The 27,644-nt window shown below is 43.1% G+C and overlaps 1 protein-coding gene across 9 annotated transcripts in view; it reads left to right on the plus strand.

The window, feature by feature from the left end:
- Positions 1 to 27,644, plus strand: part of sipa1l1 (signal-induced proliferation-associated 1 like 1) — a 383,121-nt gene that overhangs the window by 126,044 nt on the left and 229,433 nt on the right. The window lies entirely within an intron of this gene.

Genomic DNA, 27,644 nt, shown 5'->3' on the forward strand with positions numbered 1-27,644 from the left:
TTTTGAATATTCAGTACATTTGTAACTTTAAATCAAATATGGGAAATTTTCAATTATAACTTTAAAAAGTTAAATGTTCCTTTCCTGAAGACACTTTGCTATTATTTGGGCAAATGATTTGTTAATTGATTAGACCAGCTTTTGACACTGCTTCTGGGATCTTTTACGAAAACTGTGGTACTTGTATAGTAAGCAGTACAACATGATAATAATGAGCACCTAATGGGATGCTGTGCCATGTCAAACGACCTTCCCTAGATATTTGAATAAATCACTACACTGGAGAGTGAAACTTTGGTTTTCAGTGTCTCTGCCTGTTTTGTGCTCTACCTTATTTACTGGTGCTGAATACTCAATGGATCCCTCTGTTGCGTTTGAGCAATATGCTTTATTACTCAAACCTTAGAAAAGTACCTATTATGCACCTGTATGTGTGTTTGTTTTTTTTTCCCTCTTCCTGCCTGTTGAATTGCTTTTGTCATGACTAGCTTTTGGGGAGTTGTATTATGTCAATATGGAAGAGTGTTGTAGAAATTAAGGTCCTCTAGGAAAAGTGTCAACCTTAAATTAGACCTACTTTTATATTGTGAAAGACCTGTGTCTGTGACTCCAGTTTCCACCACACAGGCCCCATGTAACCAGCTGCAACCTGAAAGTAAACTTGTCAGGATTTTCCACTAGAAACAGTGGGACGTCCCGGTAAAATTAGGTCTGGACAGGACCTGCACATTTATGCTTGTTGCCATTAGTGCAGGCCTTGGCAAAGCAGCTGACACCACCTCCACATGTATATATAATTCCTAAATTACAAGCAATAATACTTTCAGTTTTGCCAAGGAATGCCCTTATTGGGGGGGGAAGAGGGGGAATAAATTGAAGTAACCTCTTGAGAATATGTCCATATGTATAGTACCCTAGCTTTATTGTCCTGGTTTAGCTAACTTTCCCATATTCTCTTTCAGGAATGAGCTGGTGAGTTGAATTTCAGCTATGTTGTTCTGTTCCTTATCCAGTTGGCAGTCATGTGCTTGGAAATAATTCCCTGAAAAGAGGTCCCAGATTCACTTCTGATCATTTTTTCCCCTTGTTGATTTCCCAATAAATCGACAAGTACATGTGGCTATTTGCATATCAATTTAGGTGGAGATACGCATATTAAAGTTACTGCTGTCCCTATATGAAAAAGCCAAGAAAATGATGTTTTTGTTGTAATCAGTGCAACTGAACTTCCATTACTATAGGGCCTCGTGCTTCTCAAACATCTCAAAGCTCATCGCAGTCTTCAGCATTTAACATATTTCAAAGGCAGACTGGGCTCCCAGATGTTGTAGCAGGGCAGTCTTGCACTTTGAAGGCTGAGACATTTCAGAAACCCCTAATGAATAACTGAGGCTCCATTCCCAAACAAACAAACCAGCTAATCTAGCATGCAACGTAATATCAAACCTCACTGTAATATAAAACGCGTATCTGGAGTGAAGATGGCTGGGGTTAAAGCTAGTTCAACGGGTATGTCTGGTTTCCAGTTGAAAAAGCTTGTTAAAATCATTTTTTGCAAATGAGAATTATCCGCTGTGAGGACCTCGGCACTTCAGGATCTGGTTATGTCAAATAGTTGCATCGTGTGTCCAAGATTTCAACTGTGCCTGAATTTTTTTGACTTCTCCTTCATCTTGAACTAGTTCAAAGTCAAAATGGATTATATTTGTGAAAATGAATATGCATTTTGAAATTCTGAGATTCAGGCTTGTCTCTGTAGAATTACTGCTTGGAATTTAGAAATTATGTATGTATGTATGTATGGAGGAGATGATGTCAGCTGCTTTGCCAAGACCTGCATGAACAGTGACAGTCATAGATGGGCAGGTCCTATGCTAACCTGATTTTACCAGACATCCCACTGTAACTGGTAACTAAGTGGAATGCAGGACCGAAGACTTGCTATTCTTGGTGCAGTACTGAGGTATGGACCATTCCTAATCTGTACTGAGTTAGCTGGTCTCAGCTGGCTTCACAATCCCACAGGAGGTAGGAAAAAAACTTGGCCATTTTTTTTCTTCCTCTGCTGCCTTCTTTCCCCACCCCAGCACCACCACCGTCATCTTCCCATCAGCCCAGGCTTCACTGTTTGTTCTTCAAGACATCAAAGAACTTTCCAATGCTTGCCTTGTAAGCTCACAGTCTAGAAATGGTTCACTTGGGTGAGTTTGACTGGGGCAACAGTAGTGGTTTGATGTTAAGGTTAACAATCCATTCAACAGCTCTAACTGACAATGTGATTGGTTTTGATGCCACCAGGCAAGGATCTCTCGGGGCAGAAGTTCATTATATGGTGATGATCTGACTTGTATGGCCGCAGTCCCAATTTGAGCGGTTCTTCATCTTCCACCTGTGAAGAATGTGGCCACACCTTCCCTGGCCTGTCTCCAAGTGGTTAAGGATTGTCTAGCTTTTCCATGGAAGGTTGAAACTTGGGGCCTCACCACTCTGGTCAGTAACCAGGTTGCGATTGGTGATATTCGCAATCAACCAGGTGTGCCTTTGAGGGGTGAGGGTGTCAGTTTATAGGGTTGGATGTGTTCCTGTAGGGTCTGCAGGATTTTGGACACGTGCATGATTTTTTTTAAGACCCTGTGTCGATGGGAATGCTTTGTTAGCTGTTAGCCTGTGGTGTTCTTTTAAGTTTGATGTTTTCATTATGGACATTAAGTGATTCAATATGTGCAAGTACAGGAAGCCACTCAAGCCTTGTTGATCTCAACATCCCAGAAATGATCTTCAAGACTTCCTGGAGGTAGATACCTTCCACGTTTGTGTTGTGGCTCTTAAGCCAGGGTGAGCAGCAGTACTCTGCTGTTGGGTAGGCCAGGGTGAGTGAAACAGTGCATAGTGTGTTGGTTTTGCTGCCCCAGGTGGTACCCTCCAGTTTCTGAATGAGATTCACTCTCGTCTTGACCTTGGCTTTGGTGTTCATGAGGCGTTGCGGCTAGGTCAGTTTGCAGTCAAGAGTGGTGCCCAGATATTTTGGTATTGGGTTATGGGTGAGTGGTCAGCCACAGGACTGAGCATGAAGTTCTCCCCAGGCCTTCAAGTTGTTCAGTTGGAAGGCTGAAACAACAGTCTTAGCAATGTTTGGTCAAATTCTCCATTTTCTGAAGTGGGATTCCAGAGAACATAAATCTTCAGGACATTGACAAAATGCTCACTGAAGTTCTTTAGCCTGAAAGCCAGGGCCAAGTCATCAGCGTATGTGAAGACCCCTAACTTTGTGGGAGGGAGATCGCTGTATATGTCTGGAAGAGAGCCAGTGTGAAGACACTGCCTGTGGGAAAGCCTGTTGTTGGTTATACATGGATAGCTGATTTGATCTCCAAAGTGCACATGGAACTGTCTGTTGCTGATCATGGAGTTGGTTAGTTGGGTAGACTGGACTCCCAGTCTAAGCAGTACCAACCCACTGGAAAATGGATTCTCAGGGACAACAAAGTGAGGAACAGTAACCAGAATATACCAGCTCAACATTGAAGGCCTAAATAGGTAAAAAGTGAACATCTGCCAGATTGGGTTTCTGTGCATGACCTAAAACTTGTGTACAAGCAAAGCAGCCTGGCACATTCCATTCTGCCAGGTGGAAGAAGGGCTGCCCACCTGACCTTTGCTTCATGACCCATGACAGCAAGACTGCTGATGTGCTCCAAAAAGTGCTGTCCATCTTCCCCTATTCTCAACATTGTCAAACTCTGATTCGCATTGACCTTGACTATCTGTAAACTCAAAGCCAAAACCACACTGGAATCTGTAAAGGACAGTAAGGATGCCTAGAGCAGCGACTTCAAAACCGCCAATATGCAGATCTCACCCCTTCCCAAAAACTACAACCACTTTACACACTTTCTGAAATTAGCAGCCACCAGATTTGTTCCCAGGAGTTTCAGCAAAACTTTCATCCCCTGCTGGACCCTGGAGCAACAACTACATCAGTGGCCCAGGATCAGCATTGCTTCATGGCTTCTAATAAACTCAAAAGATGCTGGCCAGCGGGGAAGATAAGTAGATGGTAAAGACAGCTCTAGTCTCTCAAGACTGTCCCATAGCAGGCAGACTTCTCAAGCTCTTACATGAGGAAGTGGACAGTGCCCTGACAACAGTCCAGTCAGGCAAAGCAGCAGGAACCAATGGGATTTATCCAGAATTCCTGAAGAACATTTCATCAGAGGGAAGGAAATGGCTGGCAAAGATTTTGGTAAACAGACACCATTCCAAACATCTGGCGTCAATCCAAGATAGTGGCCATTGCCAAGCCAGGGAAGTTGTTCAGCCCACCTGGGTGTATATATAAGGTCCTGGAATGCCTCCTGCTAAATAGACTTGAGTCCTACCCTGGGAGCAGTGATATCCCCAAAAAAGGCAGCTTTTCGCACAGGCTGCATCTGCTTCAAGCAGATCCTGACACTGACCTCACGTCCTGAGGCCGGCTTCCAGAAAGACAGGAACTGCCTTTGTTGACTTATCCTCTGACTACGACACAGAATGACACACAGGCATGCTGCTAAAACTCGATCATCTGTTTGAAAACCCCACAACTTGAATGAGTTACTGTAGGGCAGTTGGTGGTCAAGGGAGCAAAACCTCAACCTGAGTCAGTACCTTCAGCAATGGTATAAAACATTAAAGAGTGAAAGTTGGCTGTGGGAGATGGTGTGGTGTGGTCAACATGTATATTAGAGCTGTGTTTGCAAACTGCCTTTTTGATTTCTCATTGGAGTTTAAAAAAGAAACAGTGACTGGATGGTTTAACTTGTGCTGCATCATCTTCAGGAAGTTAGTTTCCCAGCGCTCAGGCAACAAGTAAAGGCAGCATATAAATTGCATCAGAATTGTACTGCTAGCCACTAATCCCAAGTCAGTAAACAGACCTCTTGGCCTTTGTTCAGTCAAATATAGCCTGTGTGCAACAGTGAAAGATTCAAACAACAGTAAGTGCCTTTGGAGTTACCTTTATATGAAGTTGAGTTGCAAAAGTACTTTGATTTATTGCTGCAATATCCTGAAATCACATGATTACTCCTGGAAAAACCAACAAAAAATAGTCCTAAAGTAAACTGGAAAGTGTTTCCAAACATACAAGGCTTCCATATAAAATATAGTCGTATTTTTTAATAACTCCAGCAATATTAATGTTTCTGTTGGGGGCACAATGATTGCGTGTTATTGCTTTAAGGTCTTGTAAGTTATTTAGACCATTCTTTTATTTTTAATTTGAAATCATTTAAAAAAATCTTGGAAAAAGCTGCTTCTCATGGTCAGTGATCAGTTGTGCTGCTTATTGCATGGGTAGTGCAAGTCCCACCAAATATATCTGTAACAGAGTCCCATGGATGAAGCATCATCTGTCCCACTTTCCTGATTGGTTTAAGTAACTTTTTTCAATTTCCTGTGCTGATTTGTTTCAAGTATCTGGCAACGGTGAATAAGGAATTCACAAAAATCAAATCAATCATTGATTTTTTTTTGTTTGAAAAAGCTACCACTAACAACTAGGACTGTCACAAAACAAACCAGTGAAGTTGCTCAATATTTTTTCAAGTTGCTTCTGCTTGCTATTCATTTTTCACATTGGGTAGTTGCACCTCGTCTCAAACTGCTGATGCCGATAGTACCCGCTGGCCTGATTTAAAAAGTAAATTTTCAGTTCTTTGCAAATTAATCAGAACATCACTTTATATATGAAATGTGGTCTGTGACCGCAAAGCCAAAAATGCTGGATGTTCTTGGTCTAAGCCATTGATTTGAAATAGAGCTAACGTGTTTTGTTTTTGCCATGGAAGATGCTACTGGAGTTGAAGACTCAGACCAATGAGTAATCATGGATGTTCAAAGGTGGGAAAATGCCCTCCCTCAATGGTGCTAAGCCATTAACAAATAAAAGGGGAGAAGGACAAAATGATCTTTCCATAATTGCATAAAGCAAGGAGGAAAGAACAAAGTAGACAAATACTTCTGCAGATATTCTGCCTTTGAGGCTCATGTCTTTCAGCATCAGCAAGGTATACAATGTCTTTTTATCTCATGTCAGCAATGTGTGAACACCAGGGAACTAGATGTGCTGATTTTTAATGAGTTCCAACAGATCTGTTGGAGAACAGTTTTGTTCCAGTTATTTTTTAGAGTCACAGTGGAGAATTTTAGCCCCCAAATATGGGTGAATTCGGTTCTGGTGGGATGGTTAAAGGCTAAAAATCCGCAAACCTAAACTAGAACCTGTGAACTGCTGGTTTTAATGGAGGTGGGATGGGGTGGACAGGCAGCCAAGCTGCTCCCAGGAGGCAGGTAGCTTATTTAAATACTTTATTGAGGCTGCTGGCCTCATGACTTTTCTCAATTTCAAGAATAACACTGGACAATCGGAACCCACTTTCTTGCTTTTGTATTCTATGCATCTATTTACAAAACCAAGGATCCCAGTTGCTTTGTAAATTGCCTTATCAACTTGTCCTGCCACCTTCAAAGATTTTCAAAGACCAATTCAGGCTGATTGGTTAAAGATGGTTCAGTGTTGTGAAGATTGTCATATTGAACTGTAGCAGTCTTTTTATTGAACTATTAGAGGTTAGAAGGTCCCGGGTTAGATTCCATTACTATGCTAAGTTGACCACTCTCATTCAGGACAGCAGCTGTGTTGGTGGTCATCTAGTGACCCCTGCTGTGGGTGTTGATGGAAGATTAGAATTAGCTGTTATGTTGTTCCAGTTCTCTCAAATGGTTGGCACTGCATGCCTGAACCCACATGTCAGGGTGCAACCCCCCCCCCCCCCCAATTGAGGTATCAATGGGTGATTGGTACAGTTGGGACTGTCCTTCACTGTGGGTCCACCTTTAGAGAAGAGAGAGGAAATAAATTATCTGAATATTTGGATTTGTTGTTTTTGAATATTTGACCATTTAACAAATTAAGATCTCTGTAGAGATTGCCTAAAATGCCCATTGAATTCAACTTTGATAAATTTGTATTTGTGTAATCTGTAGCTCAGCTGTGAAAAACAAAGACGTTTTGATTGGATAGTCTCCAAGTAATTGTCGAGATTTTGCTAGTTTTTGTTTCCTGTGTGTTTAAACAGCTGCTTGTCAAAATCTGCCAGTGCACAAGTAGTTGAGGTAACAAAATGTTTTGAAACTGGCTGACTCTGCCAAAGGTATGTGGAAAAAGGGCTCTCCTGGCAGATCTGAGCAAAAGCCAGTGCAAAGGCTTAGGAACACAGGCCCCTCGATGGACCCCATTGGGATACTTTTGCCCATTTGCTGTGGAATCCTTCAATTCAGGCCAGAAAAGAGCTCATTTCCTGCACCTTAAATGGTATGCTGTCACCTTTTTACATATTTGTGGCATTTCCGGGTAACTCAATGGAAGAAAATCTCTAATGGACAATCCTTGTTTAAAGCAGTTTGTGCGGCAAATGGAGATGGTGTGTACTGGTGGAAATGAGTGGCTATCACTTATGTGATAGCATATGTTGTGCAAGCACTGAATTTTACTGAACTTGGAAATAATTTCCCTCTACGTTGCATTACCAAATAATATAGTGCACTTGAATTTTAATGAATTGCTCCTGATTCTGACAGGCTTTTTTGCAGATAAAGGTTCACAGTATCATTACAGTGCAGAGGGAGGCCATTCAGCCCACTAAATTTGCACTAGCTCTCTGAAAGAGAATTCCACCTAGTCCCACTCCCCTGCCTTATGCCTATTTCTTTTCGGGTAGCAATCCAATTGCCTTCTGAATACTTTGATCAAACCTGCCTCCACCACCCTTTCAAGAAGTTTGTTCCAGACACCGACCACCCTGTGGGTGAAAAAATATTTCCTCACATCACACTTACTGCTTTTGTCAATTATTTTGAATCTGTGCCCTCTTTTTCTTGATGTTCTCTGGAGTGGAAACAGCTTCTCACTATTTACCCTGTCTATACCCCCAGGAAGTTGAATGCCTCTATCAAGTCTCCTCCCAGCCACCTTTACTCCAAGGAAGAGAGTCCCAACCTATCCTACAATTCTTCCCTGGACAAAATCTGGGAGGAGGATATTTTATTTCTAAAAGGGAAGGATATTTTAGTTAATTTCTAAGAATAGAGATGGGGAAAAAAAGTTTAGATGGGGCAGAAGTGTGAGGGCATTTGGTGCAACCTTCAGGAATACATCTAATTAAAGTTGGTAACCATTATCCATCGTGCAAAACATCTGGCACGCTGATGCATGATCTTAACCAAGATGTAATCTGTTTTACTTGAAAGACAATTGAGGATTTAAGAAATTAAAGGGATTACACAGTGAAGAGAAAATGCGGCAAACACTCAGCAGGCCAGGCAGCATTCTTAAAGAAACAGAATTAGCGTTACAAGTTGCTAATCTGTCATCAGAACTGGAAAATGTTAGATTGTCATCATCTTGTATTTATATAGTGATTTTAATGTAATAGAACATCTCAAGCTGCTTCACAGGAGCAATACAAGACAACATTTTTGCCACTTCAATGCTATAGATAGGTTTTCAATAGTGCACAAAGCGCGAATCAGTAAAATTGCTGGAATCTTTTGCTTGTTTGCTTGATTTTGATCCAAGATCAAAGAGTTCATTTTTTCCCCCATAAGGAGGTTTCCTAGCCACTTGACTATAAGCATCAAATCTCTGCAACCAGCTCATTGTCCTTCTCCCTTATCAGATCCCTTCTCTCACAAGTCTATCTTTACAGGTGAGTGTCATGCTGTTTAAAGGGAGCTGGCACCACCGCCAAAACTGATCCAGTCTCCATCCAGCAACCCCACACAAGCAATTCCCAACTTGACCTATTGGGAGTGGGATTTTCTCTTTCCACATTCCCTAACCCAGGGGCACTGAGACTAATTGTTGTAACACCATGATTATTCCAGTTTGCACTGGCAACAATATGGACAATTTATTGAATCTGGGGCCTGTTTGCCTAGAGGAACAGCTCGCTGTATAAATTTACTGTTATTGGAAAAACTTGAAATGTTGACTTAATTTATCATTGGCGAGGATAAAGATGCTGAGAGGATTATTGAGAATGACTTTTTGCCCAGTTTGGTTATCGATAAACAATTAAGTGTTACTTCGTATACTACAGACTCTGTTGGAGATTGCATGTTGGTGCCTCACTGCACTGATTTAAAAACTGCATGTTTTGCTGCTTTGATTCCCTATAAGCCTTTTTCCCAATCATGGGTCTGTCTTTTTATAGAGCAATATAGAGTGAAGTAAAGTGCTTCTCTAGGCTTTCTTCTCTTCTCCTGTGTCACTTCTCCAATTTATCTAAAAACTTTATAATTGAAAAAAATTGAAAATAAATAATTAGGCAGCCAAGCTTGCTCCTTCAGTATTTGAGCTCAAACCACTGAGTGCAATGGTGTCCCAAAGTCAAATCCACTTCTGCTCATGGTGGATTATGTGAAGGTGTTGCTTCTGGTACCTGTTGTAACTGTGTAGTTTTCACCGCTAAGATCCTGTGGTCCTAATATCCTCTCTTACTCAGTGCTCCAAGTCATATTTTGGTCAATGTGTTGTAAAGCCTCAGCACAAACTCAATTTCCGCTGTTCTTGCCACATATCCGAGTATTCTGTTGGATAGCAGGGGAAGGATGAGAAAAGAGGGTTCACTCTGTGCAATCTTGCCAAAAAAAAACAGCTAGGTGACCATTTGAGTTGCATTGAAGCTTGAAGTGAAGCAAATGCCATATTATGGAGGCTAAAGGAAGCTTTTGAGCTGTTTCCAGTTTAGGGGATTTTTTGGTGGTCCTATGCACAACTGAGGCCCTCCACCCCGCCCCCACACATTCCATCTTAAATGAACAAAATAAGCCAATTGCCCGAGATGTCAGCTCTTTCCTTTTCCACCATTGGGGTTGGCTGGAAGCAGTGCATGTGGTGACTTGAATGTTCTTGTTCAATGACATTGAACCAAGTTTGTTGGTTAAAGTCGGGTATCTTATGTAGATTGCCTCGACTATTTTGTTGATTAAAAGACTGGTTCTGTAAATTTTAATTGTGCTCTCCATCCTCCCGCTTCCCCTCCATACTCCATATCCCCATAGATGTTGATGTAAAATGGGTATGAACAACGAGTTGCATGGAAACAAGATATTTAATTGTATGATCTTGTTTCTTAATAAAATGAGTCACTCTCCCCACTGTCCACTCTTTTTGTTTCTCCCCCCACCCCCCCCACCCCCACTGAGTCTCTCCTCATATCCTGTCTTTTTGTTTTTACCCCCTCTTTCCCTACTGCAAAATCAGACTATTTATGGTGGAAAATCTTTTTATAACAAAAACACTAATGATTCTTCTTTGTGCTTTTAAAGTAAAAGATATCTTTTGGATTATCTTGTAGTTTAGTCGACCTCTGCAATGTATTGGCTTCTGTTAAACGCTTAACCATCTGTGCTTCTGTATGTGAATGACAGTGAAGAATTTCTGTTAAGAAACTACTTTTATATTTCCTGTGGTGGGATCGCAGTGATTCTCATTTTCCATCTTAAATTTCAATTCCCACTATCAGGAAATCCTTAAATCCTAAAGGGTGGCATCTGTAATTTTGAAGTCAGGCTGTAAAAACAATTTATGGGCAGCAATTCAAGACAAAATTATTTTGGCATTTTTCACAGTTTTCATTCTGGGTGGTGGATGATTTTGCAGCTTGTTGATTTGTAACTTTTGCCTAGTAATGTGGTTGAGGGACGTGCTGATATTCCCCGGATACATTTCTTCGCTGCTCCCCAGGTAACCGCACAGGCCTTTCTGGTCTCCAGCCAGAGCTGACGTTTTTTTATTGAGCATTTCCAGTTTCTTTCTCTTGTTGAAAGCAGTCCGTCAATATAGGCAAGAAAAATAATTAGCTTCCACCAGCTTTTGTGACTTCTTGCCAGACTAGAATGAATGCTGTTGGTGGTGTCACGACTCACTGTGGATAGTGCGCTAATATCAAGTCCCACTGTTCCCTGAGCCACAACAAATGTGAAAAGTTTGGCCAAAGCACCAGACTTCCCCAATTCTACCCAACTGTTTAATTTAGGTTAACAGAATATGAGCACCAGGTTTGTAAATTTAATAAGTAAGTAATTGTTTATTGAACAAACTGTTGTTAACCAGTGGCAAAAGAAAGAAATATAAACTGCTAATTTCTAACTCTCTAACCTAAACTCTACTCCTTCTTAAATCCCGATACACACACATACAAGGCACACACAAAAAAACATGGATTTTAAGGGTGGGATAAAACAGTTCAATAGCACCAATTCCAGAGTACAGGATTCAGTGGGTCGATTTTGATCGATGTCTTCCAAATTCCTTTCACTTCTTGTTGATGACATGAGGTGGTCTTCCAGCACTTTCAGTATTTAGTTCACTGGTTGAGAACTCGCTTTTCAATGTCTCTGACAGTGGTTTTCCCCTTTGCCTCTTGACAGGTTTTCTGAGAGAGAGCAGGTTATACATCCTTGGAGAGAAAGCTAAGAGGAGACTTGATAGAAGTTTTCAAAATCATAAGGGAGCTGGACAGAGGAGATAGGGAGAAACTATTTCTGCTTGTAAACAGATTGGGAACCAAAGGGCATAGTTTTAAAGTGTTTTAAAAGAAGCAAATGCAAGGTGAGAAAAAAACTTTTTCACACAGCGAGTTGTTAGGGTTTGGAATGCACTGGCTGGAAGTGTGGTGGAGGCAGGTTCGATTGAGGCATTCAAGAGGGCATTGGATGACTGTTCCCATTTTTTGGCAGGGTTACGGGGAAAAGGCATGAGATTGGCACTAAGTTAGAATTGTCAGCGAGCCAGTGCAGACATGATGGGCCAAATGACCTCCTTCTGCACCATAACAATTCCGTGATTCTGTATGAGGAGAAAAAGCCAGCTAGCTATTATTGCGGAATTACTAGAATCTTACACACACGGGAGAGAGAGGTTTTAGGTCTTGTTCCTTTCAGGCTAGGAGCTATTCTTCTGCACTATTCTCTCAAAAGCCTGGTCACCTGGTCAGGAACCAGTTAAAATGTTGTTGCCAGGCAGCTCCCTTGGTCCAGGGCTCCTTTCTGGCACCATCCTGTCTTTTATGGCACACTCTGTTCCAGGCCTGCAAAGTTGTATATATATCTCTCGCCCTGTTCCAGTGGACATGTCTTTCAAACTGCAGCAATTGTAATTTTAATCCACAGTCCAACAGAAAATAAAAAGATATATGTTCTTTACAGCAGTCCAACAGAAATAAAGATATGTTCCTTACATTGAAAAGATGGAGCAAATTGAACTGGTTGATGTGGGAAATCTGTTTTTTTGGTGGCACTGAAATAAAGATTTTGTTCCCAGGAAATAATTTTTTTTTTTCTTTCTTCCTTAACTCTAATATTTTGGTTCAGCTGGTGATTGATTTTTTAAAAAAATTTGTGTAGATCAGTTTGATCTTCATGAAAAATAAAGCAAAGTTTTTTTTGAGAGAAAATCGGTGTCATTACAGCATTAAAGTAATGTTGTGTTTGATCTACTGGTTTGGATTTGGACCAATTTAATTATCCCATGGAAATGCAGTCAAGTTTTATTTTTTGGATCCTGACTATCCCAGCAACTTTTTTTTTGGAAGATAGCACTTTTTTGCCTCTGCTGTGATGTTTCTATATTTTTAAACCCAGGTCCTTTGCTTAAAATTTAAATAGTACCTAATATTTCAAATCTGGTCCGAAAATGGCTCAAAAATACCGCCATTCACAAATTGAACCAGATAATATTACTGTATTAAATTGACTTAATAAAGAGAATTTACTTTTATTCGAAAAGGTATGCTAGAAGATCAAAGTCACTATCCTTGGCCCCTGCCAAAAACTTTGTACCCTAGCCACCAAATTCCACCCACTCCTTGGCCACTCTCTCAGGCTGAACCAGGCTGCTTGTATCCTTGACAACTTTTTTTTTACCCTGAGCTGAGCTTCCAACTTCAAAGCCTGCCCACCACAAAGACTGCCTAATCCCATCTCTATATCATCCACCTCTGTGCCTGCTTTAGCCCATTTGTTGCTGAAATCTTGAAACCCTTCATGCATGCTTTTGTGACCTCCAGACTCGACAATGTGAACACTCTCCCTCAACCATGATCACTAAAAATGGATTATCTGATCATTACCTCATTGCTGTTTGTAAGAGCTTGCTGTAGGCAAATTTGCTGCCAGATCCCTGACATTGCACCAGTGACTACACTTCAAAAAGTACTCGACTGATTAGAAAGATCTTTAGGAGATTCTGAGGTTGTACAAGTTGCTATACAAATGCAAGTTTTTGGACCTCTTTTTCCTTGCAATTCCTTTTTGGTAAAATTCAAGTAACTGGATGTTGGTTGAGGACAGAATCTGGCTTAGTCTCACAGAATTATATTTCTCATGGTCGATCCTTGCTGCCCAGATTCAAGCTTGAACAATGTCCACTTGGTGGAAATGAAGAAAACTTGAGAAAAAATACCAAGGCCCAGAAGAAGGGAAAGTGGGTAGAAATAAGGAGTTAAGATAAAAGTTTTGAGAATGTTCAATAGACGCCCCTTTATAAAAGGGAACTTGTGCCTGAAATGAAAGACTAGAAGTGAATGTTCTTTATGAATTAAGATTACAGTGAACAGGTTAAAGATGAACATAATTGTAGGAAGCTGAAGCTAATAAGCAATCATAAGTTACATAAAAGCAGCTCTAACCAGCAGAAATGCACCTCGTGTTCACCTTGAAGCATCACAGATGTTTCTAACGAACACCTCCGCATATAATAGTTCACAATCACAGAATTATTACAGCACAGAAGCAGGCCATTCAGCCCCTCGTGTACGTACCAGCTGTCCAAATGAACAATTCACCTAGTGCCATTAATCCTGCCTTCTCCCTGTAACCCTGCACGTGCTTTCCTTTTTGGATAGCAGTCTAATTCCCTTTGAATACCTTGATTGAACCTACCTCCACCACACTCCCAGACAGTGCATTTCAGACCTTAACCACTCCCTACATGAAAAAGTTTGCTACTGTCTTTTATATAAAATTGGAATCCAGGATATTTTGAGGCTATTGGACCAGTCTTTTGCAGGCACTTTCTTACAAACCCAGTAAAATCTAACATTTTTCTGGAGATTCTTATGGAGCTCATTACCATCTAATTGATGTCTATGGCAGAAGGGTTGGAGTCTACTCCTGGACCAGCATTAATTTAACAAGGGAGCAACAGTTAAACTTGCGATGCATGGTTATACTTCCAAAATTGCAAAATGGCAGCACTGTTCAAGGCATGTGTTCATTAGTGTTAGATGAAAATTATAGAGAACTTGCACTGCATTAAATGTAACTAGGCAGGTGAATGACAAATGGTTTATCTATGCCAAAATGGTAACTTTTTAATGAGAGGCAGAACAGGGCAACCGATCTGACTTGGGCAGTTTTGTTTGCACACAGCTGCACGATAGTATTGATGAGGGATTCTGATGTGGGATGAAAGGAAACTTTTAAGGAGCCACTACATAAAGCTCTGATGACACCCCAGCTGGATTATTCCACCCCAGTTCTGTTCACCACACTTGGCAAAGATGTGAAGGTCCTTGAGGGGGTGCAAAGGAGATTTACCAGAATGTTAGCAGGGATGGGGGGGATGTGTTGGTTGGTTACAAGGTTAGATTGGAAAGGGTGGGGTTCTCCTGGGTGCAAAGGAGATGGACAGAAGATTTGATAGAGGTCCACAAGATTAAGTCAGTTAGATAAGGCAGATGAGGAAAAACTCTTCTCATCAGCTGATTGTACAAGGACTAGGGAATATAGGTTTAAGGTTTTGGGCAAGCGATGCAGGGGAAATATGAGGAAGAACTTTTTTGTGCAGTGAACAATAATGACCTCGAACTCTGGCATTGAGAGGGGTTGGATGCAGTAACACAGGAACATTCAATGCTTTCAGAAGTGTATTGGATGGGCACTTGAAGGAAATAAACTTCTGGGGCTGATTTTAGATTGCCCCAGGGTGGAGGGTGGGGTGGGGAGCCAGCATGGACTTGACGGGCCAAATGCCATCACCTGTACAGTATATGATTCACTGGCACTAAAAATAAATAGCTGCATACAATGATGCTGTGTTAACCTTTAAATGGGTGGATGATGCCTAGCATAGAAGCAGAACAACTGTGTCCACTGGTAGTGGCAGTTATAATTCCACAATACAAGTTGGATGCAGGAAACCTTTCAGCGTGCAGTGCAACTTTGTCACAGTTTCCTTTGGCAATCTTTACCTCTGATTAGTCCAAATAAGTCTACCTCTCCTTTTATATATGTGGTTTGCAGCCTACAGGCGAGCCCAATCATCTTCTGGTGACTCTTGATTAATCCCGCACTTCTCTTATTTTCCCATGGCAAACAGCAACTAACGTTACTGGTTTCCATGGTGGAGTTAAATATGAGAAGTGGAAGTAGATTAAAAGGAAAGCAAAAACAAATGTTGGTTCATAACCACAAACTGGCTAATGTCATCTTCTCTTCATGAAGAAAAATAGCTTCTTAATGAGGGAAAAACCATTCGGGTTTCAGAAACTTATTTTTCCTTCAAATGCTGTTTGATGGAAATGAGTTTCCAGTGTAGAACATTCCATAGGAACAACCCAGAACCTGCATTAAATGCATTTTTGCATTACACTGAGCCATACATTTTGTTCTACTTTTGTTTTGAGGTGGAGGAGTCAGCTTGTATTGAGGCACGACATAGCTTTTTATGTGTTGTAAGAGTGTACTTGAATGCATGTATGGAATGCTGTTCATTAGCCTCTGACTGCTGGTGAGATTACTAATTGTATGAGAAGAGCCTGCGGGCAGACAGCTTTCTTGTCGTCCAAGAAGCAAACCAGCCCACTATCACTGCTGAATCTATCACTGTAGACACCATGGCCCCGAAAGTTTGTTTTAAATTCTTTTAAAGCAATTACCTTTTTTTTTGGTGTGCCTTTACGTCACCTTCCTTTGGTAACTAATGTACAATTTACCTGTTCTGTTTTGCATTAACTTGTAATACTGGGCTGGGACCCAGAGCATGTTGTTCTAATATCAGAAGTATGTTATAGCAGGATATTAGTGTAGAACTGAGCCATGTTTTACTTACTTCATTCACGGGATGTGGGTGTTGCTGACTAGGCCAGCAGTTATTGCCCATTCCTCACTGCCGTCGAGAAGGTGGTGGTGGGAGCTGCCTTCCTGAACCACTGCAGTCCATGTGGTGTAGGTACACGCACAGTGTTGTTAGGGAGCGAGTTCCAGGATTTTGACCAGGCGACAGTGAAGGAACGGCGATATGTTTCCAAGTCAGGATAGTGAGTGGCTTGAAGGGGAACCTCCTAGTGGTGGTGTTCCAAACTGTCTGCTGCCCCTGCCCTTTCAGATGGTAGTGGTCACTGGTTTGGAAGGTGCTGTCTAAAGAGGCTTGGTGAGTTCCTGTAGTACATCTTGTAGATGGTACACACTGCTACCACTGTGCATCGGTGGTGGAGGGAGTGAATGTTTGTGGATGTGGTGCAATTATGTGGGCTGCTTAGTACTGGATGGTGTCGAACCTCTTAAGTGTTGTTGGGGTTGCACTCATCCTGGCAAATGGAGAGTATACCATCACACTCCTTGTGCCTTGTTGATGATAGACAGACTTTGGGAAGTCAGAAGTGAGTTACTCACTGCAGGAATCCTAGCCTTTGTCCTGCCCTTGTAACCACTGTATTTATATGGCTAGTCCAGTTCAGTTTCTGGTCAACCCCCAAGATGTTGATAGTGGGCGTTTCAATGATGGTAATGCCATTGAATGTTGAACTATGGTTGGAATCTCTCTTGTTGGAGATGGTCATTGCCTGGCACTTGTGTGGTGTGAATGTTACTTGCCACTTGTCAGCCCAAGCCTGGATATTGTCCAGATCTTGCTGCATTTGGACATGGACTGCTTCAGTACCTGAGGAGTCCTGAATGGTGTTGAACATTGTGCAATCATCAGTGAACTTCCTCACTTCTGACCTTATGATGGAAGGAAGGTCATTGATGAAGCAGCTAAAGGTGGTTGGACCCTGAGGAACTCCTGCAGTGATATCCTAGAACTAAGATGATTGACCTCCAATACGCACAACCACCTTCCTTTGTGCTAGGTATGGCTCCATCCAGTGGAGAGCTTTCCCCCAATTCCAATTGACTCTAGTTTTGTTGGGGCTCCTTGATGCCGCACTCAGTCAAAGGCTGCCTTGATGTCAAAGGCAGTCAGTCACTCTCACCTCGAGAGTTCAGCTCTTTTGTCCATGTTTGAACCAAGGATGTGATGAAGTCAAGAGCTGAGTGGCCCTGATGGAACCCAAACTGAGCATCAGTGAGCAGGTAATTGCTAAACAAGTGCCACTTGATAGCACTGTTGATGACCCTTTCATCACTTTACAGATGGTTGAGAGTAGGCTGATGGGGTGGTAATTGGCCGGGATGGATTTGTCTTGTTTTTTTTTATGTGTACAAGACTTCTCTGGGCAATTTTTCACATCACTGGATAGATGCTAGTGTTGTAGTTGTACTGGAAAAAGCTTGGCTATAGGGGTGGCAAGCTCAGGAGCACAAGTTCAGTGCAATTGCTGGAATATTGTCAGGACCCATAGTCTTTGCAGTATCCAGTGCCTTTGGCTGTTTCTTGATGATATGTGGAGTGAATCAAATTGGCTGAAGACTGGCATCCGAGATGCTGGGACTTCTGGCTGACAACTGTTGCAAACGCTTCAGCCTTATCTTTTGCACTGCTGTGCTGGGCTCCTCCATTATTGAGGATGGGGATATTTGTGGAGCTGCCTCCTCCAGTGAGTTGTTTAATTGTCCACCACCATTCACAACTGGATGTGGCAGGACTCCAGAGCTTGGATCTGATCTGTTGGTTTTTGAATCACTTAGCTCTATCTATCACTTACTGCTCATGCTGTTTGGCATACAGGTGGTCCTGTGTTGTAGCTTCACCAGGTTGACACCTCCATTTTTAGGTACTCCTGGTGCTGTTCTTGGAATGCACTCCTGGGAAGCCAGGGCTTCCCAGACTGTGGGTTGCATCCCCCTGTGGGGTCATAATTGAGATTATGAGGTCGTGAGTTCCGAGGCAACAATGCTGCCATGGAGCTTAGACTGAATGGTGGCAGCTGCAAGATCCCTTTAAATCTTGGTGATTTTTTTTATTGACGGGAGTGGCCTCAGATCTTTGAGGCCTGATTGCTGGTGCAAAACAAGGGCCTGTGAACAGCTTGGGTCTTTGTTAAGAAAAACCCTGCGGTTCAAGCAATTCCCAGCACCATGAACTTAGAGGTAGGTAGACTCTTGACTAACAAGGAAGGCAAAGGCAGAATGTGGAATTAAGGCCAAAATTGGATAAGCCATAATATTGAATGGTGGAGCAGGCTCAAGGGGCCAAATGGTCGTCTTCTGCTCCTAGCTAGTATGTACCCCCAACACCCACTCACCTGCCCTTGCCATGCCTCCTGGGCCTAGGGTCATGCAAAGTATGAGGCATTAACATGGGATCACACTGGGAAAAAGTTTGGGAAGCACTAATGTCAGGCAGAAGAGCCTGGTTTTGGACTGTGGTGTGCTGATGCATAATTGAGTGGGGAAATCTCGGATTGGCAGCCTTTCTTGTATATGACATTGTGTTTTCCACCGCGGTGGTTTAGTGGTCTTTCAATAATCACCATCTCTGCTCATAATGGAGAACAGACATTTGGATGATTGGCAGTGAAACCATACGCAAGCATGAACGCCTTCGGGAGAGAGAATCAGAATTGAGACGAACAATTGGTTGTTTTTTTGTCACAGTATCTGCTTCAGCTTGGGCTTCTGCTAGATACATGTGAATCGTGCAACATCTGACAATGATACAAATCCATTTGTTGAAACATAGCCTGCCAAGCAGGCTGATGAGGACTGAGGCCCGCACAAGTTTGCTGACTGAATGATTTGCTGCCCTGCATCCATTCCCAAACCTTTCAATGTGCTGAATGCACACCTTAAATGACTTGTCATTCTGGGGATATCAGCCCAGAGTGTAAACTCAGATTTTTCTAGTAGTTTGTATGGAAACATTGATAATTCAAATAACCTGAGCCAAACCACTGTTAACTGGTGGAATCAATGATATGTCACATACTGGCAGTATTGCAAATATCTTTAAAATAGTCTTTTAAAAGCTTGGGACTCACAAACAGCGAAGTTCAGATTCTGATGTTTCAATGAATTGAATGGACTGGCCAGTTTTATCTTCTGGAACCTGATATTCACCTGTGATTAGACTGCTGATGCAAAAACTTCTTCTGACTACTGCAAGAGCCCGACTTGAAATGTTCGACTGCCTCAATTGAGCTAGTTCATCCTTTAGTTACTCTCAGTTTGGCGTATAGTTTAAATTCAGAGAACCCAGAAGGGTGGCCAGCACAAGCATAGAGGGGAGACTTTCATTCTTCAGAGCCCTCAAATGTGCTGCCATTTCCCAAAACCATGGATATCTCTCACGGAACTCCATTGCCTGAATTTCACGCTCACAGCCTTTGGAATTATCTATGCTCATCTAACTCTGGTCCTCCCCCCCCCCCCCCCCCCCCCCCAAATCCTGAACTGCCCGGGGATCTCCACGTCCCCCTCCTCCCACCAACCCCTTCACTACCCTCAGGACTCCCCCGACTACCACCCCCCAGACCTGACCTGACCTTCCATCCCCTGACTGTTGTGGCCCAATAAATCTGCAGTTCAGAGCACCAACCAAAGGCATTAAATCAGTGTTCTTCATTGCAAGGCCCTTGAGCCAATGGCGGCTCCCATTGACATGAAGTACGGCTTCCTGACTCCATCCGTCCATTTTCAGTAACCGCTTTATCCTCAGAGGGTCACGGTGAGCTGGAGTGCAACCCAGCATTCTATTCCTATTTATTGTATTTTTAAATAGTGAAAATGTATGCCGAGCCTATCAAAAGTCAGCATTCTTTACATGTCACATGTAGCACATGGTACAATGTGCGCCAATATAAGTGTATTTAAGTTTGCTTCTTGTATAGTAACAGTCATATTGCCATAGCAACCACCATAGAACCAGCAGAGTATTCAACTGTAGACATGTATTTTTTTTGGCCCAAGTGAGATACTGGAATAGTAAGCAATAATAATTTAGTAGTCGATGTGGCTCTCACACTGCAGGTTTTTTGTTAAAGTGGCCCTTGCTTGAAATTTAGTGAAGACGAACTGCACTAAATGTTACGTTTTCAATCCCCTTGATTTGAATTGACTTTTTTGTGATTGGTTCAGTTGCACAGGTGGTGGTTTTGTGCTCTCTTTTTCAGACTGCTCTTCCATAATTATTTTCCACAGGTGAGCATTGCCGTGGTGTGCCCGTTTTCAGTGATATTGATCATACTTAGTCAGCTTCTGTACTGTTTAGAAGGATGAGAACTTTTTATCAAGCATACTCTGTTGGGGTGAAGTTCTCTTCCTTTTCAATTGTTTACTTAACAGCGAGACAAGAATAGGTCACTTGGAGTTTAATTTTTTTTGCGATGTAACTCTCAACTTGTCAAATGCTCAGCAGTTTTGGCCCGAGGTCAGAAGCCAAGTTGCTTTTGTCTTTTATTTTGAAAAACTTTAGATCTGTGATGAAGTGTGATTTTTGCTTATGTAAAATTTCCACCCTTTTTTTTCTTCCAACTGTACTATAGTATAATTGTAGAAATTGTGGTGGGCCACGTTTGCTGTCACCAGTGTACCTGGGAATGTTTAGTGCTTCATTGATAGGCAAAGGAATCGAATGCTAACGGTTACCAGTGCTAGCTTGCCATCTGAAGTCAATTGTTGCATCAAAGTAAAACAGTTGGGAGAGGCAACTCTCAGGAGGAAGATTTTGAAGATGGGAGGAGAGATTTTTTTTTATTGCAAGTGGAGAATATTCCATAACACTCAAGACCAATGTTCTCTCCATGCCTCATGGCCACAATGCAGTCCGAAAGTTCCTGCCTATACAGGTCGTCCCTTTTTAAATTAGCGTATGTGAGCCAGTGCAAAACAATTTTTAAGGGTCGCTCACTTAAGTGAATTGGCATCAGACTACAAAAAATAGAGAGAGGGCTGAGTGTTGTTGGATCTGCACTCATCCAAGCAAGTGGAGAGTATTCCATCGCACTCCTGACTTGTACTTTGTAGATGGTTGACAAATTTTGGGGAGTCAGGAGGTGGGTTACTTGCTGCAGATTTCCCAGCTTCTAACCTGCTCTTCTAGCCACAATATTTTAATGACTGTTTCAGTTCACTTTCTGATCAATGGTAACACCTAAAATGTTGATGGTGAGAGATTTGGCAATGGTAATGCCACTGAACATCAAGCAGAGGTGGTCATTGCCCGGCACTTGTGTGGCGCAAATGTTATTTGCTATTTGTTGGCTCAAGCTTGAATGTTGTCCAGATCTTGCTGCATACGGACACTGACTGCTTTGGTATCTGAGGAGTTGCAATTAGTGTTGAACCTTGAGCAATCATCAGTGAACATCCCCACTTCTGACCTTATGTTGGAGGAAAGGTTATTGATGCAGCTGAAGATGGTTGGGCCGAGGGCCCTACCCTGAGGAATTCTTGCAGCAATGCCCCAGGACAAAGATGATTGACCGCCATCAACCATAACCATATTCCTTTGTGCTTGGTATAACTCCAACCAGTGGACAGCTTTCCTTGATTTTCATTGACTCCAGTTTTGCTAGGTCTCCTTTAAGCCACACTCGCTGCCTTGATGTCGAAAGCAGCCACTCTTACCCCATCTCCTGGAGTTCAGTTTTTTTGTTCATGTTTGGATGAAGGCTGTAATGATGTCAGGAGCTGAATGGCCAATGCCACTTGAATGCACTTTCGACAACTACTTCCATTACTTTGCTGGTGATTGAGAGTAGGCTGATGGGGTGGTAATTGGCTGGGTTGGATTAAACCTGCTTTTTTGAACGAGGACATACCTGGGCAATTTTGCACATTACTGGGTAGATGCCAGTGTTGTAGCTGTACTGGAACATCCTGGCTAGGGGCACAAGTTTTGCAGCACATTGCTGGAATGTTGTCAGGGCCCATCATCTCTGCAGTGTCCAGTGCCTTCAGCTGTTTCTTGATACCACATGGAATGAGTTGAATTGAGTGAAGACTGGCATCTGTGATGTTGGGAATCTTGGGAGGAGGCTGAGATGGATCATCCACTTGACACTTCTGGCTGCAGATGGCTGCAAATACTTCAGCCTTGTCTTGTTCGCTGATGTGCTGGGATCTCCCATTATTGAGGATGGGGATTTTTGTGGAGCCGTTGCCTCCTGTTAGTTGTTTAATTACTCACCACCATTCCTGCTGGGTGTGGGAGAACTGCAGAGCTTGGCCCTGATCTGTTGATTGTGTGATCGCTTAGCTTTGTCTAATGCATAGATAAAAACAAAAAAACTGCGGACGCTGGAAATCCAAAACAAAAACAGAATTACCTGGAAAAACTCAGCAGGTCTGGCAGCATCGGCGGAGAAGAAAAGAGTTGACGTTTCGAGTCCTCATGACCCTTGGACAGAACTTGAGTTCGAGTCCAAGAAAGAGTTGAAATATAAGCTGGTTTAAGGTGTGTGTGTGGGGGGCGGAGAGAGAGAGAGAGAGAGAGAGGTGGGGGGGGGGTGTGGTTGTAGGGACAAACAAGCAGTGATAGAAGCAGATCATCAAAAGATGTCAACAACAATAGTACAATAGAACACATAGGTGTTAAAGTTGAAGTTGGTGATATTATCTAAATGAATGTGCTAATTAAGAATGGATGGTAGGGCACTCAAGGTATAGCTCTAGTGGGGGTGTTTTTTTTTAAATAATGGAAATAGGTGGGAAAAGGAAAATCTTTATAATTTATTGGAAAAAAAAAGGAAGGGGGAAACAGAAAGGGGGTGGGGATGGGGGAGGAAGCTCACGACCTAAAGTTGTTGAATTCAATATTCAGTCCGGAAGGCTGTAAAGTGCCTAGTCGGAAGATGAGGTGTTGTTCCTCCAGTTTGCGTTGGGCTTCACTGGAACAATGCAGCAAGCCAAGGACAGACATGTGGGCAAGAGAGCAGGGTGGAGTGTTAAAATGGACGGCCCGCTTCTATCTCCTACCCAAAATCCACAAACAGAACTGCCCCGGTAGACCGATTGTCTCAGCTTGCTCCTGCCCCACAGAACTCATTTCTCGTTATCTTGACTCCCTTCTCTCTCCCATTGTCCAGTCCCTTCCCACCTACATCCGTGATTCCTCTGACACCTTACGTCACATCAACAATTTCCAGTTCCCTGGCCCCAACCGCTTCCTCTTCACCATGGACGTCCAATCCCTCTACACCTCCATCCCCCACCAGGATGGTCTGAGGGCCCTTAGCTTCTTCCTCGAACAGAGGCCTGAACAATCCCCATCCGCCACTACTCTCCTCCGTCTGGCTGAACTTGTTTTCACGCTGAACAATTTCTCCTTCAACTCCTCTCACTTCCTCCAAATAAAAGGTGTGGCTATGGGTACCCGCATGGGCCCCACCTATGCCTGTCTCTTTATGGGGTATGTGGAACATTCCTTGTTGCAGTCCTACTCCGGCCCCCTTCCACAACTCTTTCTCCGGTACATCGATGATTACTTTGGTGCCGCTTCATGCTCTCGTCGGGACTTGGAAAAATTTATTAATTTTGCTTCCAATCTCCACCCCTCCATCATTTTCAGGTGGTCCATCTCTGACACTTCCCTTCCCTTCCTTGACCTCTCTGTCTCAATCTCTGGTGATAGACTGTCCACCAATATCCATTACAAACCCACCGACTCCCACAGCTATCTCGACTACAGCTCCTCACACCCCGCTTCCTGTAAGGACTCCATCCCATTCTCTCAGTTCCTTCACCTCCGTCGCATCTGTTCCGATGATGCTACCTTCAAAAACAGTTCCTCTGACATGTCCTCCTTCTTCCTTAACCGAGGTTTTCCACCCACGGTCGTTGACAGGGCCCTCAACCGTGTCCGGCCCATCTCCCGCGCATCCGCCCTCACGCCTTCTCCTCCCTCCCAGAAACATGATAGGGTCCCCCTTGTCCTCACTTATCACCCCACCAGCCTCCGCATTCAAAGGATCATCCTCTGCCATTTCCGCCAACTCCAGCATGATGCCACCACCAAACACATCTTCCCTTCACCCCCCTTATCGGCATTCCGTAGGGATCGCTCCCTCTGGGACACCCTGGTCCACTCCTCCATCACCCCCTACTCCTCAACCCCCTCCTATGGCACCACCCCATGCCCATGCAAAAGATGCAACACATGCCCCTTCACTTCCTCTCTCCTCACCGTCCAAGGACCCAAACACTCCTTTCAAGTGAAGCAGCATTTCACTTGCATTTCCCCCAACTTAGTCTACTGCATTCGTTGCTCCCAATGTGGTCTCCTCTACATTGAAGAGACCAAACGTAAACTGGGCGACCGCTTTGCAGAACACCTGCGGTCTGTCCGCAAGAATGACCCAAACCTCCCTGTCGCTTGCCATTTTAACACTCCACCGTGCTCTCTTGCCCACATGTCTGTCCTTGGCTTGCTGCATTGTTCCAGTGAAGCCCAACGCAAACTGGAGAAACAGCACCTCATCTTCCGACTAGGCACTTTACAGCCTTCCGGACTGAATATTGAATTCAACAACTTTAGGTCATGAGCTTCCTCCCCCATCCCCACCCCCTTTCTGTTTCCCCCTTCCTTTTTTTTTCCAATAAATTATAAAGATTTTCCTTTTCCCACTTATTTCCATTATTTAGAAAAAAAAACACCCCCACTAGAGCTATACCTTGAGTGCCCTACCATCCATTCTTAATTAGCACATTCGTTTAGATAATATCACCAACTTTAACTTTAACACCTATGTGTTCTATTGTACTATTGTTGTTGACATCTTTTGATGATCTGCTTCTATTACTGCTTGTTTGTCCCTACAACCACACCCCCCCCACTCCACCTCTCTCTCTCTCTCTATCTCTCCGCCCCCCACACACACACCTTAAACCAGCTTATATTTCAACTCTTTCTTGGACTCGAACTCAAGTTCTGTCGAAGGGTCATGAGGACTCGAAACGTCAACTCTTTTCTTCTCCGCCGATGCTGCCAGACCTGCTGAGTTTTTCCAGGTAATTCTGTTTTTGTTTTGTCTAATGCATGTTGCTTCCACCGTTGGCATACAAGTAATCCTGTATCGTAGCTTCACCAGGTTCACACCTCATTTTTAAGCATGCCTGGTGCTGTCCCTGGCATGCCCTACTGCACTCTTCATTGAACCAGAATTGATCCCCCGGCTTAACGGTAGAGTGGGGGATCTGCTGGGCCATGAGATTACAGATTGTGGCTGAGTATAATTCTGCTGCTGCCGATGGCTCACAGCACTTCGTGGTTGCCCAGTCTTGAGTTGCTAGATCTGTTCAAAATATATCCCATTTAGTATGGTGGTAGTGCCACACATGGTGGGTATCCTCAACATGAAGGTAGGACTTCACTCCGGAAGAAGCAGTGATTACTCCTACCAATACTGTCATGGACAGATGCATCTGTGATGGGTAGATTAGTGAGGATGAGGTCAAGTAGGTTTTTCCCTCTTGTTGGTTCCCCCTCACCGCCTGCCAAAGAGCCAGTGTAGCAGCTATGTCCTTGAGAAGCGGGACTTGGCCAGCTTGGTAAGCAGTGGTGGTTCTGAGCCACTCTTCATAATGAATATTGAAGCCCCGAATCAGAGTACATTCTGTGCCCTTGCCACCCTCAGTTCTTCTCCCAAGTGCTGTGCAACTGTTTCATCAGCTGAGGTAGTGGCTGGTAATCACTAGGAAGTTCCCTTGCCCATGTTTGACTTTGAAGCTATGAGACTTCATGGGGTCAGGAGTCGATGTTGAGGACTCCCAGGGCAACTCCTCCCTGACTGGTATACCACTGTACCACCACCTCTGGTGGGTCCTTCCTGCCGGTGCGAGAGGACATACCCAGGAATGTATGGTTCGGTGAGAAGGACTGTGTTGCCTGACTCGTTTGCGGCGGGACAGGTCTCCCAATTTTGGCACAGGTCCTCAGATATTAGTAAGGAGGTCTTTGCAGGGAGCTAGGTTTGTCATTGTTGTTTCCGATGCCTAGGTCAATGCCAGATGGGTCCGTCTGGTTTTATTCCTTTTTTGATATAACTGATGCTTGCTGGACCATTTCAGAGTCGTGTGTAGACCAGATAAGGATGGCAGATTTCCTTCCTTAAAGGGCATTAGCAAACCAGATGGGTTCTTGCAACAATGGTTTCATGGCTTTTTTTATTAATTGAATAAACCACACCAGCTGCAGTTGTGGCATCTGAACCCATGTCTCCATAGTACTAGCTTGGCCCTCTGGATTACTAGTCCAGTGAAATTGCCACTATGCCACAGGCTCTCCGACAGTAGCCACAGTGTTTATATACTGGTCTAGTTGCATTTCCTTTTACTGAAAAGCCCCAAGATGTTGGTGGCAAATCAACATTTGCGCATGCCATTGAATTTCAAGGGGAAATGGTTAGATTCTCTTTTGTTGGAGAATGGTCATTGCCTGCCATTTGTAAGTTGCCCAAGCCTAAATGTTGCCCATGCCTTGCTGCATGCGAGCATGACTGCTTCAGTACCTGAGGAGGAAGTAAGGTGAGAGTTAGAATGTCAGGCTTTAGTGGATGAAAGCTTTGTCACTTGGTGGTACAGAAGGTTCAAGAAAAAAGTGCAAAGGCAGCCAGAGTCCAAAGAGTAGAGGGATCGTGCACTGACCCATAGGGATAGAGATGATTAGGAAGGTAGAGATGAACCAGAGAAGAATTTGATTTGTAGTGGCAAGGACTGTGTGGATGTTGAGGGGTCATCGAAGAGGAAGTTGCAGTCCTTGAGCCTGCAAGTGAAGAATGCATGAATGAGCATTCTAGGTGAGTTGTGGTGTTTACACAGCCCATTGAGTACATTTTAAAAAAAATGTTGCTGTAAGACATTATGCAGTTAACTTTTTAATATAAAATGTTTAGCCATGTTCTAAATCTCATCTAGATTTTAAGCCTTGCACCATATGTCTGTGTTTCTGATCCCAGCTGTTTACAGAATGTGCTTGACTTCCAACATCAACAAGCTTGTCTGATTTTCTTTCATCTATTCTATCATGAGTTCTTTTTCGTAAATTAAGATCTCTAGTTTTTTTTATTTGTAATGTTTTAGACCTTCTTTCTAAAAGCCATTAGGTGGTGGTACAGAACCTGGGAGAGTTTTTGTACCAACAGAGGGTAATGGGAGGGGAGGGTGTGTGTGTGTGTGGTGTTGTACATAGATGGATGGGTGTCCTTTACTATTGATGAATGTTGAAATAGTCCTGCAAGGTAAATACTGACTATTTGATTTACAGATGCCATCTATGATTCAGTGTTAAAGGTCACAGGGAGCTTTTTTACTTTTTACCTGACTTATGCCTCTCTACTGTGCTGCTATGCTCAGTGCCACATGGAAATGCAAACAGTGAAGACTCAATGAGATTTATAAAGCAGCGATTGAATCTGCTTCTGCTTTGGTCTCTGAATCCT

Source organism: Carcharodon carcharias, chromosome 20, assembly GCF_017639515.1.
Source record: "Carcharodon carcharias isolate sCarCar2 chromosome 20, sCarCar2.pri, whole genome shotgun sequence".
Taxonomy (NCBI): domain Eukaryota; kingdom Metazoa; phylum Chordata; class Chondrichthyes; order Lamniformes; family Lamnidae; genus Carcharodon; species Carcharodon carcharias.